Source organism: Mirounga leonina, unplaced genomic scaffold (genome assembly GCF_011800145.1).
Source record: "Mirounga leonina isolate KUSES-001 unplaced genomic scaffold, KU_Mleo_1.0 Mir_154, whole genome shotgun sequence".
Classification (NCBI taxonomy): domain Eukaryota; kingdom Metazoa; phylum Chordata; class Mammalia; order Carnivora; family Phocidae; genus Mirounga; species Mirounga leonina.
Window position 1 is genome coordinate 30,597,524 of NW_023270389.1, and position 14,442 is coordinate 30,611,965.

Below are 14,442 nucleotides of genomic sequence, written 5' to 3' on the forward strand. Positions count from 1 at the left end.
CTCACCTTCTTTAGACAAATTCACTTATTGTTCCTTCTACCTCTAAGAAAGCAATTGTGAATGCCTTCAGACTCCTTTAAACCACCTCTCCCTAGGCCAATTTTCCTGAAAAATCAACACCAAGTAATAAGAATAAAAGATTCCACTATATTCACTGCCTGAATCTCTCTCAACCCTGGACAGACAGACTGGATCCATGCACGCAAAGCTAACTTAGCTAGTGGCGCCAAATCACACAAAGCCATTTTTAAGATGCCTGGTCTATGCTATCAATCCTCTTACCTTAGGCAACCCCCTCCTGCTGGTTAAGTGCTAACACATGCTTTACAACTGCAGGAAGGGATATGGTTTACAGATTAAAATTAGATGCAGAATTAAATTGCTTGAACACAGCAAAGAAGAAGGGGGTAGTAGAAGGGTTGGAGAAGACAATTTGGGCATGCGAATACTCACACACACTTAATTCCAAGACTTGTATTTCCATGAATTTCCATTAGAATTCTTGGGTTCAGGTTCTACTTTCATTACTGAGAGTCATTTTCAGAGCAATAATACATAGGATCTGTCAAAGAATATGCAGCCCCATGAAAATGCATGTTCAAAATGTGGGATTTACAGTCATAAGAGATCTCTTGAGTCAAATACCAGAGCTCCTTTTAGAAAGCCAAGTAGAGTAATTTAATGACTACTAATGACATTTGTAACTTTTCAGGCTACTATAATAAGAGTAATCAGATCTCAGGCTTCAGGGTGTAACATGATCACCTGTGCCTTTCAGAAAGGAATTTCTGTACACATGGACAGCACTGCACAGCTGGCCAAGCACATTATTGGTAATGTCAGAGAGAAGGGGAAGAGAGATCACCCTCTCCAAATCATTACATGCCTTTTGCAACTTGTAAACACAAACTAACAAGCAGTTAAGATAGATGTGTCTTTATTAGATTTTTTTAAATTGCCAGTTGTTGCCTGAAAACCTAAGACCTAAACAACTAAAAAAAAAAAAAAAAAGAAAGAAAGAAAGAAAGAAAGAAAGAAAGAAGAAAGAAAAGAAAAGAAGAAAGTTCATACTATGTACTTTCTTGGTTTAGAATATAAGGCCATAAAATGAAAGTTATTTACTCATCCACTAAACAAATATGTGTTAGGAGCCTATTTATTTACTGGCATTTTGCCAAGTGCTGGGGGATACCATGGTAAATACAGTTACCACTTCCTAGGAACCTGAAGTCTAGCGGCAGAGAAAGATATTCATCACATAGTTGCATAATTAGAGAGCTCTAAAGTAAAGGGCTAGAGAATAAAAGGAAGACCACCAGAATTTTAAAAAAAGAAAAAAAAAGGATCAAAGTTGCATCTTATTTAACTTACAAAGCAAGAGAAGATATACCAGTGAAGAAATTCACTGGGTCATTTGCTGACATGGAAAAGTTACAGATTTTTAAGTGCTAGACAGGGGTATTCTTGGTGATGTGCTAAGTAAGTCTTGAAAACTAGCTCTCTGGATAAGAAGATGAATGAATCCAAGGTCTATACATGGTTGGGCAAAAAAAAAAAAAAGAAAATCTCATAGTTTGTTGGTCAGTAATCAGTCTTCAGTTAGGTCAAGTAAGGATTTGGTGTACCAAGGTCATTCAAAGTTTCATCATTTTTATAAGTTTCAGCTGGTTTGAGCTAGTTATGATGAAATTTAATTTTTGTGTCATTCAGGCAAGTGCTGCTCTGGTGGAAAAATTTCCACTTACAGATGTAAAAGATAATTGGTAAAGGAGTTGGAGTAGGGGGGGTCAGGGAAGGAAGACAGAGCATCCCAGGCAGACATGTGAGAATGACATGTGTAGATGCCAATCGTGGGATAAGAAAGACAGTTCAAGGAAAGGTTAGAGGCCCATACTGTGTGGCTGGAAAAGAGCCTATAGGGAGACTGCTGTCACTTGAGGTTGAGGAGGTGGGTTAAGGAAAGGCCATATAAAATATTTAAGCCACATTAAAAATTTTGGTCTACTGTCCTAAAAACAATAGGAGTGTACTGAAGGACCTTTAAAATACGTGGGGCTGAAGGATAGTGGATGATCTGATTAGTGTTTCAAAAAATCACTAGTTACAGTGTGAAAGATGAACTGAAGTATTTGCTAGTTGAGTTGCTTCTATAGCATTTAGGAAGCGATCAACATTGTCCACAACAGAGATGACAGAATTTAGAACAGAGATGACAGAATTTAAAACAGAGAGGGTTCTGGTAAATATGGATGATTTCAACAATGAAAGAAAGTGATAGTGTGAGGGGAAATGATAATTAGGGCACCCAAATTTCAAATTGCCCCATTATTCATCAACATAATACCTAGTCCCTGATTCACCCATTTCCCTGTCTTAGGGACTGTGGTTGGCAGCTTCTCAAAATGGGCCCTAAAGATCCTCATCAACTGATATATACATCCTGGTGTATAAACATACACCTCCTCTTGAATCTGGGTTGGACCTAGTGACTTAATTCTAACAAATTGTGGTGGAGGTGACGGAGTCACTTCCAAGATTAGGTTACCAAAAAATGTAGTTTCTGTCATGGTTGCTCTCTTTTGCTTTCTCCTGGATTACTCTGTGGGAAAAACCACCTGCCACATCATAAAACAATCTCATGGGAGGGTTTCTGAAGCAGGGGACTGAGGCCTGCCCGTAGCCACTTAAGTGAGCTTGCAAGAGTGGATCCTCCTGTAGTCAAATCTCCAGATGACTGAAGCTGAATGGACATCTTGATCACAGCCTTACAAAAGACCTTGGAGCAGGAGGAACCCAGCCAAGCCATGCCAGACCCCTGACTCCAGAAACTGTGAGATCATGTCTTTATTCTTTTAAGCTGTGAAGACTTGGGGTGCTTTGTTATACAGCAATAGATAGCAATTTGCCCTTTTTAAGTCACTTTCATGTAAAAAAAAATAAAGCTCCAGGTACACTATTTTACACTCCACTATTTTATTCCTTATCACTTTTCTTACTGCATCTTCTTAAAATGTTATTTTTATTGAAATCAGTGTACAGACATGATAGAAAATTTAAATAGTTTGAGTCTGAATGATTTAAAGCACGATAAAAGAGAAAAGAATAGGAGTGGTGATATATTTATAAACTCACCTCTATTATAAGGCTAGGAGGTATTCTGCCTCAGTAAATTTGGCATTCTCAAAGAATAGATAAACTGAAAGAACTCAAAGTACATTTATCTTCTCTGTTTCATTAAATTTCAGTTATTTTTAGTAAAACTCTAGTTGTACTAATTAAGTAAAAATAACTGCCTTCCATTTTCTGCTGTAATTATATAATGTTAGGAGAAAGACCTTTTCTGTATCTTGTTCATAATATCGGCTACTACAAAATAAAAATGAACTTTGGGCATTTATAAAATATGAAATTAAGTTATTTCCATGAAAATCTTGCCCTCTGGATACTGCAGGACTTTAGTCTTCAGTAATTCCTTCCCCATCTCTAGCCCCAACTCAAAAGATTTCATGGAGGTTCTAGGAGATTTCACAAACCCAATCAAACCTTACTACCCACCTTCTTCCACTTCTCCTTTCTGTTGAATTATAACCATTCCTATTTAGCATCACTGTTCTTTTGGCTGCATGTAGTCACACCCAGCAGACACTGCTTTCTCCTGCTGATAGAGCAATCTCATTGGGTAACAACAACATGGCTGCCAAGTTCTGCCACTTCTGGGTACCACCTCTCCCCTGCAGCGCTGACTCAAGCTGCCAAAGCTTCACAATATGGAGAGCTAGAGAATTTCTTTCATTTTTCAGTGTCACACTCCAGTAAAATGCTACCAAAGAACTGCATTTTTTTCCAGTACCACATCAAGCTGTAATGGAGTAGTTCTTTCCATTTATTCAGAGACTCAAGCATAAATCCATAAGGTGAAGCCAGCAGACTCATCTACATACATGTCAAGCACCTTGCTAAATTCAGAACTGTTTTTCATGTTAAGGCTAAGGCTGAGGCTAAGGTTTTATGATTGAACCAACCCTAAAAATCCTTTTTTTTTTTTTTTCCTTCTTAGAATGAAGCTGTCTGTAAGGAAGTTCCTCAGCTCTTCATAAAATAGATTCCTGGGAAGGCATAGTGAGAATCATCTGAATTACAGCAAAGGCAACTACTTAGCGTCAAATTGGTCTGCAAACTCTGACTTCAGAGTGGTTCCATAAAACACCAGTTAAGTAATCCTTTACTCTTTAATTTTTCCTGTTAACAACAGCTACAATGACAATAGAAATAGTAAATACCTCAAGATTTCCCAGTAAGAACACTGAATTAAGAAACTGGGAGAATTGCTTCAGCCCAATTCTATCATGAACTACTTCTCGGATGCAAATCAGACTGACTATTCTTCCAGAATCTTCCATGCCAAATGATTTCCTCATCTTTAAATAAAATTTCTGGAATAGTAGATATCAAAAGTCCCTTGCAACTCTAAATCTATACAATTGAACTGAAAAAAAAAGAAAAATTTAGAAAAATTATTTAGCCAAACAATCATATATCTCAGAAACTTTGTTTTAGGTTTGCCTTTATTGATACTGGAATTTTTTTATTGTCATCAATTTTAAACCATTTATTTATTTTCTTACTTGCTTACTTATTTCTTTTGAAAGAGAGAGAAAGAGAAAGAGACAATCCCAAGCAGTTCTTGGGGCTCTATCCCATGACCCTGAGATCATGACCTGAGCCAAAATCAAGAGCTGGGTGCTTAACTGACTGAATCACCCAGGCACCCCTTATGCCATTTATTCAACAGAGACATAGAGGAGAAAGTATTTGCTGGTTTGCGTCAATAATCAGACTCATCACTTTAAAATATATAGATAAGATTCTTTTAAAGAGCAAACCTTCAAAGAAAATCAAATAGAAAAATATATATTAAAGCAGGGCAAGTATAAGGAGGTATAAAAACAATGACAATAAGAGCAAAGGGATCAAAGATAATCCCCAAGTTTCCATTTTGGGTTTCATTTCATTTCCACACTTTGAGGAAGTCAGCAGCAGGTTATAGTTTTTGCTGTTTTCTTCACACTTGTAATTCCCAGTGTGGTTGAAATCTCATTCCAGGCTAATTGAAATAGGAAGGATGATTCAGACTCCTGATTTCAAGCCTGGGCATCAAACTTGATTCACAATGCTTTCATTACTAACTAACTTATATTCTACCAAGAGCACCCCAATGTAAGTAAAACATGCCAAATAATTATACATGTAAATTATCAAGAAGCATAATTTCATTGTTAAATATTTACTTGATCTTGTATAGTATTTGCATGGGTATACAAGCTCTCCCTGGGTAATAGAAACACTATATGTCTTCTAGTCTATTTGACTCAGTGCCATCAGAAGGAAATGTCAGGCACTGGGGGAAAATTTGGCACTTTGATTCCACAAGAGTAACTTGCTCCTCTTGCAAATCTTTACTGAAATGTCCAAAAGGAACTAAGAGTAGAGCACGATAGAAAAAAATAAGAAAAAGGTGCTATTCATACTCCAAAATTTTTTGCAGAATTTTTTCATTAAATTAGGAATATAGGCCAATGAGCTTAGACTGAGGGAAAGACTGGCACCCTCAAATATTGCAGATGGGAATGCAAAATATTACAGCCTCAATGAAAGAGAATTTGGCAATATCTAATAGAATGATATATGCATTAAATGTAATCAAAATACTTAAACAGTTCACAAAATTAAAAATGAACTGAAATGGATCAAGCTAATTGCATATCCAGTTGGTAGAAGACTTGACATAATACATGATATTATGACGGTACTACCTTTGTGGAATATATTTCATACAGATATACAGAGCTGTAAATTTCACTCAATAGTTTAATTCTTCAGTAATTTGGTATTAGAAAGCTATTTTATGTAAATTATAGAATAATTAAATAATTACAATAATACATAATATGTTAATATTATTAGAACCAAGATTTTCAGTATAAAAGTAAAGAGGTACAAATATAAAATCAAAGAATTTAATTAAAAATTATATAATGCTATATTTTAATTGGAACTATTAGAATAAACACATCTTAAAAGCCAAACAAACATGTTCTCCCAAATTTTGTCCACAGCAAAGCCCAAAAGTAACAACAATCTTGGTAAATTGCATTATTTGTTCAAACCATTATCTGTCTCTTTCTACTAGATCCATTCCTGCAGAACCCCTATCAGGCATCCCTTCCTATGGGAGAAGCAAACTTTCCAGGAAACGCACAATCACAGCTTGGAGAAATGCCTACATAGTGTGCAAGGTATTCAGCTCAAAAGGAGAAGACAATGTCAGTAGACTGCCCCAACAATTCAGGGACATAATTTAAATGTGAAAGGATAGTTTGAGGTTCAAATATATAAAGGAGAAAAGAAAAACTGGGAAAGATATTTTAAATTTTTCCAAGAAAACACTATTTTGTTTTGTTTTGTTTTTTCCAATTACCGTTTCTGAGGCAAAAGTGTGTATGTAGGATGGATTTACTCTCAAGGTGTGGGAAAGATGGGAGTCAATCATTCACCCCTTGATGGAAGAGTTTTTCCTAGCTGAGCTTTATGATCATAACTGGTAAAGTCTGATCAAAGATATTGATTTTTTCTTTTCTGATTTTTCTCTTCCTTCCCATTTCTTTATATATAGCAATAACTCTCTCCTGGGACTATGACTAAATTCAAGTTGTACTAAATGATGTACTGGTATTATGTATAGCATAGCAAAGCATGTTCACCTGAGCTCTGGGCATAGCATGTTTACTCGATAAATATTACTTAGGGAATTAGTAGTTAAATTTTCAGTAGCTGCCATGGCATCTTTGTTATGAGGATTTGACTGTGTTTTCAAAATGTTGGGCAAATAGGAAAGGTTCTGTGGATTTTTGAGGCTCTGGAGTACAAGGGGTACCTGAAAAGATGCTGAAGGAGCAATGCCCGTCCCAGTGGAAGGTAACTGTGGCTGCATCGGCTGAAGAAGAGAACAGAAATCACTTGGGCACCTCAGATAAGATCCTTTTAATCAGGACACAGCAGAGGAAGAATAAATTAATGAGAGAAGATGATTTTGCACATATTGTTGTATTTTACATCTTGGCTATAAAAATAGAGATAAATTAATTTTATCAAGTATTTAGACTTTGTTAAAATAAGAGCTATATCCCAAGTATAAGTTGATTATGAACCCCTATTTTTCAGCAAAACAATCTTCAAGATGTGTTTGAACCACCTTAAATATAAAAAAAAATTAAGTGACTAAAAAGGATCTATTAAAATATGTAATTTATTTTTTAAAATCACATATTCTATGTTCTCAAGAAACACTTATTAACATTCTAAGATATAGACTTTCTGTAGACAAATTTGGGAAATGTCTCTCTAGAGGCATGTCTTCTGCCTGGGGTAGACTATGGGTCTCCAGTGAACTGTTAAGTGCCCATAAGACACACCGGCCCAGCACCTTCACATGTCTTATTATTAAACCTCACAATTTACAAAACAAAAAAGGATCATGGTAAAGCCTTGAAAAGAGACAAAGCCTGCATGGTAATTATTTTCTACTATCTTAAAACATTTAATATTTTAAATTAGGGTAGGATTTCAATACAGTAGACTGAGCACAGACCTTAAATGGTGTTGGAACAACTAGATTCACATGCAAAACAATGAATCCAGACACAGACCTTACACCCTTCACAAAAATTAACTTAAACTGCATCACAGGCCTCAATGTAAAATGAAAATTATTAAACACCTAGAAGATAACAAAGGAGATAATCTAGATGAACTTGGGCTTGGTAATGACATTTTAGATACAACACAGAGTCTTGATCCATGGAAGAAAGAATTGAAAAGCTGGGCTTCATGAAAATCGAAAATTTCATGAAAGTTAAAAATTTCTGCCCTGCAAAATTCACTGTCAAGTAAAGATAAGCCACAGACTGGGAGAAAATAATTGCAAAAAACATATCTGATAAGAATTGTTATCCAAAATAAACAAAGAACTTAAAAATCAACTATAAGAAAAAAGACAAACATTAAACAATAGGCCTCACAGAAGAGATTTATGGATGACAGATAAACACATGAAAAGATGCTCCACAGCATGTCGTCAGGGAAATGCAAATTAAAACAATAATGATATATCACTTCGTACCTATCAGAGTGGCCAAACGCCAGAACACTGACAGCACCAAATGTTGGCAAGGAAATGGAGCAACAGGAACTCTTATTCATTGCTGGTGGGTATGAAACATGGTACAGCTACTTTGGAATACAGTTTGGCAGTTTCTTACAAAACTAAACATATTTTTCCCATACAATCCAGCAATCAGTTTCCTTGGTATCACCAAAGAAATTAAAAATTTAATACCACACAAAAACCTGCACATGGATTATAGCAGCTTTAATTGCCAAAACTTGGAAGCAACCTCAAGGAAGTAAGTGAATAAATAAACTGTGGCAAATCCAGACAATGGAATATTATTCAGCACTAAAAATGAATGAGCTATCAAGCCATGAAAAGACACAGAGGAGCCTAAAATCCATATAAGTGAAAGAAGACAATCTGGGTGAATAGGTAGAGCATGGAGGATTTTCAGGGCAGTGAAAATACTTTGCATTATAATTATGGATACATACCATTACACATTTGTCCAAAGCCATAGAATGTGTAACACCAAGAGTGAACTGTTTAAACCATGGACTTTGGATGATAATGATGTATCAATGTAGGTTCATCAATTTAACAAATGCTCTACTCTGGTGGGGGATGTTGGTAATGAGGCAGGCTATGCATGGGTAGGGGCAGGGAGTATATGGGATAGCTCTGTATCTTTGCTTTGAACCTAAAACTGATCTAAAAAAAAAAAAAAAGTCTTAAAGAGCATGAGAATTAATGTAGCACTCAATTTCTTATCAACACAGGATACCAGAAAAGAATGGAAACAATACCGTCATGACATGAGAGGAAAAATACATTTTTCAATCCTAATTTCCAAACCCAGACAAACTGTTACCATCCTTGATGACTTGAAAGTAACAGTAAAATCGCTTCTCGGCCTTTTGGCTAAGATCAAGTGAAAGTAACAGTAAACCTGCCAGAATGTGGGAAGCATAAGAAAAGTTAGAGAATAGCAGTTTGGAGGCATTTATATCTTCATTTGAAGAAGTAAGGGGTTACAATATACTGTCAATAATGATGGAAAAAGAAACAGCAGTTTCAGTATATTTTTTAAAGCCACAAGATTACCAACAGAGAAGCCATATACTAGGAGGTTGGAGAGGAAGGAGTTAAGGAGAATCATAGCAAGCCATCAATAAATTATGTTAAAGGTGGATACATTAATAAGTAATTGCATAAAGATACCATTTAAAAATATAGGAAAGACAAAAATTTTTAAAAATGATGATTTCTGAGAAGTGAAACTTGGGGAAGTTAATACTGTTGTATATATGAACACTTCTATACAATTTAACCTTTTTTAAACCCTGATTTATGTCATTTTATGAAAAAAATATTTCTAAAAATAGAAAATGAAATTGCACTAGCTTAATCTGTGTTTGACTAGTTCTGGGTGGAGCTAACGTGTCACATGTGTTTTAATGACTCGTGTTCGCGTGACGCTGTTCACGGTCACTAAAGGAGCTTTTCCACCACTGACGCCTTATTACTCTCCATCCTGAAACTTCACAAAATTATTTCTGAGTTCCTGAGTCCCTGAGACATTTCACAGGATTCCAATAACAATTACATTCTCGTTCTCTCTGACCCCTGCTGTCAGTATCAACGATGAAGGTTCTGGTGTCCTTTCCAATGGTGCAATTGCCCAAGCCACTAATGACTTGACTCTGACTTGACAAACTGGTGCTAAACAGATACCATATGGTTCTCAGGAGTAACTGGGGTGGCTGCCCCTCTTTCCCACCCCCCCACACTCATAACTCGAGGTTTCAAAGTTTTCCCCGTAAAAAGAAAATTCTTTCTGCTTCTGGCTACAGTTTTTCTCCACATAAAACTCAGGGAGGGATGGATCTAGGGGGTCTAGCACGGGACTCTCCTGGGCAGGTCCTGTTCTGGCTGCTCTGTATCCTGCTTCCTACTTGTAGGACGGCAAGGGTGTGGCTGGCCTCAGTCATTTGAAAGATGCCAGAATCTACCAGTTCCCTCAGTTTAGATTCTCTTTCCAGATTGGCTTTATTTTTTCAGACACAAGTTCTCTACACAGTAGGTGTTATGACGGCGTAGCTACCAAAACAGACCTCTCCCAGCTTTGCAAACAGAATGACACTAAGAGTGACTCATAATGTACCCAAATTCGAAAACCCTAGGATAGGACTCTTGCTGAATCAGGCAATCTAGGCCAATCAACCATCACCATCTGAGTGGCTAAGGAGGCAGTCACGTAAGTCCATGACAGTTACAACAGAAAGCCTATAATCAACAGTGTGGGGAAGATCATTTTCCAGAAGGATGGGAGGGAGGGGGTAGTGTTAGTTCTCTGCACACGAGAAGATACACTGAGGTACAGGAAATATCCCGGTTGCAATCTCCTATAATGACCAATTAGAGAATACAATTTGAATGGTTTATAAATTGAGTGCTTTTAGGATATGACCTTCCTCACAGATAGCAGATATGTGTGTTCAGATGGTGTAATTTGAGATTGGCAAAATCAGAACTATATTCATTCTCAATCTTATCCTGGAGCCTAAATTTTCCACAGCTATTTTGTGTTTGGTTTAGGTAAAGGCTCTTTTCAAATGTAATAAAGGGTAAGTGCAAAGTAGGGGAATTATACATTATCCCATTATAAATATTAATAACTTCCCTCATATTGGTTTCTCAGATTAGCTATATAGTCAAGGAAAGGCTTGGATGGAATGAGTTATATAGCAAGAGTTTTAATGCCTATTTTTGTGATGTGATGCCTAGGGAAAATATCAAAGTATGAAGTCCTATAAAAAACAAAGCTATTATCCTTAGCAAGAAGTAACTCAGAAAACATGAAGCATGTGGTAGGGCTCAGGAGGAACAGGACTGTTCCCACATGCACATACTGGTTAAATGTCAGTCTTTCGAATTAGAATATCAGATTTGAATTCCAGTGATGAGAGCTTGAGCAAGTTCCTTCACACTTTGCTTTGGTTTCCTCACTTCTAAGCTACAAGTGCTTTTAAAACTAACCTCATGAGGCTGTGGTGAATTTAAATAAAGGATATATAGAAAACACAGAGTGGTGCCTAGCATATAATAAGACTTGAAAAGTATTAGCTATTACTATTAGCAGGAGTCAGCTGCTCTGAAGCAGAAATGGTGAAAGGAAAAGGGAGGCAAAGAATTCGAGAGTCTGAGAGGCACCGACGGTGATGTTTTCCTACAGCATTCCATTACTGTGGCAAGCCCTAGTGACTATAGAATTGGGCTGGGCACTCTGGTGCCCAGAGCTTCCCATACAGGTTTTGAGATGGACTTCTGAGGTTTCTGCCATGCTGAGGGGGCGATGCTTTATTAGACAGTATAATGCAGAGGTCATAGTTTCGCGTAAATTGGATACTTTCCTGAGTTTACTCAATAGCTGCTTTTAACAAAAATCTAAACATGGATGTTACTTAGCCAGTCAGTAAGAATGTTGTATGTATCTTTCAAAAGAAAAAAAAAAAAGTGTAGGGTTTCCCTACTTCTCCATCAAGTTGATAAGAAAGTAGACACACACACACACACACACACACACACCCTGGATTTGGGATCCTAAGATTGAACTGAGTTTCAGCCCAACTATTAATAGCCATGATATTGCATGAGTCACAGAACCTTTCGGTCCTCAGTTGTTTTTTTTTTTTTTTTCTATTGGTAAAATAATGAATTGGATTAGTAAAAATTGTTTGTGAGTTTCGTTAGGAAAAGAAAAAAAAAACCTTGCCAGGCAGCCTGGTGTATAAAACAGATATCAGTGATGCTTTTTTGGTTAAAATGGAAGAGAGGTCATAGAGACCTGAAGATTCAGATCTCCTCAAGCCCTTTCTGTTTCTAGTCAAGTATTTCAACTAGATTACCCACTTCTCTGAAGTCGAGTCCAGTTAGTGTACCACAGCAGTTTTTTACCATATCTTTCACCTTTTCTGTTTTCTACTACATATTTTGTCTCCTCTCCACTTTAAGGGTTCTTAAAATATATTTTTAAATGTGTCTTAGTTGATTTTAAATAGAATAATCGGTAAGCCATGATAAGAAACCATTTTAAAGTATGATAAAAGTACACAAAGAGTTCATATTAAGTAATCATCAATGGGTCACTCTCAATAATCAGTGAATTGCTCTCAGTTTTCTGGCCTCAATTTGGTTTGAGTTTCTTGTTGAAGACAAGAAAACACTTCTCTCTTGTAACTCATGTTTGTATCTTTTTTAAATGCGTATAACAAATATAGCTTATACTCTAGGATTCTAGTGCTTGGAGAAAACTACCTGGATTTGAAGTCAAACAGCTGGTTTTTAAATCCAATTTCTACTACCTACTAGTTTTACAAAATTTAATATAATTGTGAAACTTTTTGAGCCACATGTAGCTAGTGTTCTTCATTGCATTCAGGTTACTTTGAGAACACCATACTTCCCTGCTCATCTTCATGGTTTAACCTCCTATCTCCTTCCAGCCTTCTTTGATGATTCCTCTGCTTTCTCACCTCTTGTCCTTTTAGGCCCCTAGGGCCCAGATCTTGGTCATATGCTTTATTTGTGGGATTCACTTGACGATCTCAACTAGACTGAAGACTTTGAACAGTATCTATATCCCAGTGGCTCCCAGAATTCATCTCTAGCCCAGCCCTGTTCCTCATTCCAGACGTGTATATCCAACTGCATCCGTGGAATTTCCAATGTAATTTTCAGTACTTTTAACATGTCCAAAACCAAAGTCCTTGATTTTTACCTCTAAATCTCTTCCTTGTACAAGTTTTCCCATCTCAATTCAAACAACTATGTCATGATAATGGTTTAGGTCAAAACTTTAGAGTCAACCTTGATGCCACTTTTCACCCTTAAAATCAAGTCAGGCATGAAATTCTATCGGCGATTCCTTACAAAGGTTACCATGCTGGTCAGGGCCACCCTCATTTCTGCATGAATCGTTATGATAGCTTCTAATCTCATCTCTCTGGCTCCCTGTTTCCTTTGGCTACCTAGCTATAGTCTTCTCTTTATAAGGTAAAGAGAGGAATCTTTTTGAAATGTAAATCTGATTATATCACTCCTCTCCTTAAAAGTCAGCAACTGTGCCCCATTTTACTCAGAAAAAAAGTCCCTGTAATGACCGACAAGACCCTACATGGCACGCTGACTTCATCTCCCATTGTTCTTCACCTTGTTTACTTCCCTCCAGCCATACTGGGCATCGTGCTATTATGCTTACAGGACAGTTACACTTTTGACTTAAGATCTCTTGTGAGCTATGCCCAGTGCCTGTAGAAACTTCCCACAGATAATCTTATAGCTGACTTCTTTATCTTTTTCAAGGCTTTGACCAAATATCACCTTCTCAATGAGCCTATTCTGATCATGCTATTTTATTAGGCAAACTATTCTCTACCTTCCAAATCCCCTTTACTTATATTTTTCTTTGTTCCATACATTTGGCCCTTCTTAATATATTACATAAGTTATATGTATATTACATATGCTTATTTAATATTTTCTCTCTTCCACCACTAGAATGTAAGCTCCTTGAGTGCAAAGATATTTACTTTCTTCACTGATACACACTAACTTGAGTAGTGTTTGGTGCATAGCAGGAAATAAATAAAATCTTGGTTGACTGAACAAATGAATAAATAAATACATACATACATACATATTTTGCTGTGATTTTGTGAGGCTTAAATAAAATAATGTATCTCACAGCACCTATCACAGTCCCTGGTACAGAGAAAACACTAATACATATTTTTGTTCTTAATCAATTTGTTCAGAATAAATTCTGGGGTCATTGCAACATTGAAACTACTATTTTCATCGTGTAGAATAAGTTCCCTATATGAAGATTTATATGAATCCTGAAAATGATTGTGTTTTAATGAAGAAATTTAATTTGAGGGATTTTTGTTTATAAAATCTCATGCTTATTTACACAGTGATAAAATTTTTGTTGTAAAAATATTTTTCATGAGCATTTTCTCAAAGCAATAGTGATTGTACTATAATTTTTCTGCCTGGGATTGAATAGCACATCCTTTTAGTTATCTTGCAGGCTGTCTTTATCTGAACTTATTTAAAAGACAATGTCTCTAAAAAAAATCACCACACTTTATTTTGAAGATTTTGAAGAAGTAACTGTCACATTTCTTACATGTATTTCATTTAGAGACTAACAAAGGAAAGAATTTCACATTTTGCTGATTTGAAAAAAGAAAAGATTTTCTTAATGT

The 14,442-nt window shown here is 36.3% G+C and overlaps 1 long non-coding RNA gene across 1 annotated transcript in view; it reads left to right on the plus strand.

Annotated features, from left to right (window-relative positions):
• Positions 1-4,736, plus strand: part of LOC118014236 — an 87,108-nt gene extending 82,372 nt beyond the window's left edge. The window contains exon 5 of the long non-coding RNA XR_004680230.1: positions 4,058-4,736. This is a non-coding gene — a long non-coding RNA (uncharacterized LOC118014236). The remainder of the gene's footprint in view (positions 1-4,057) is intronic.
• Positions 4,737-14,442: the final 9,706 nt, after the last annotated feature.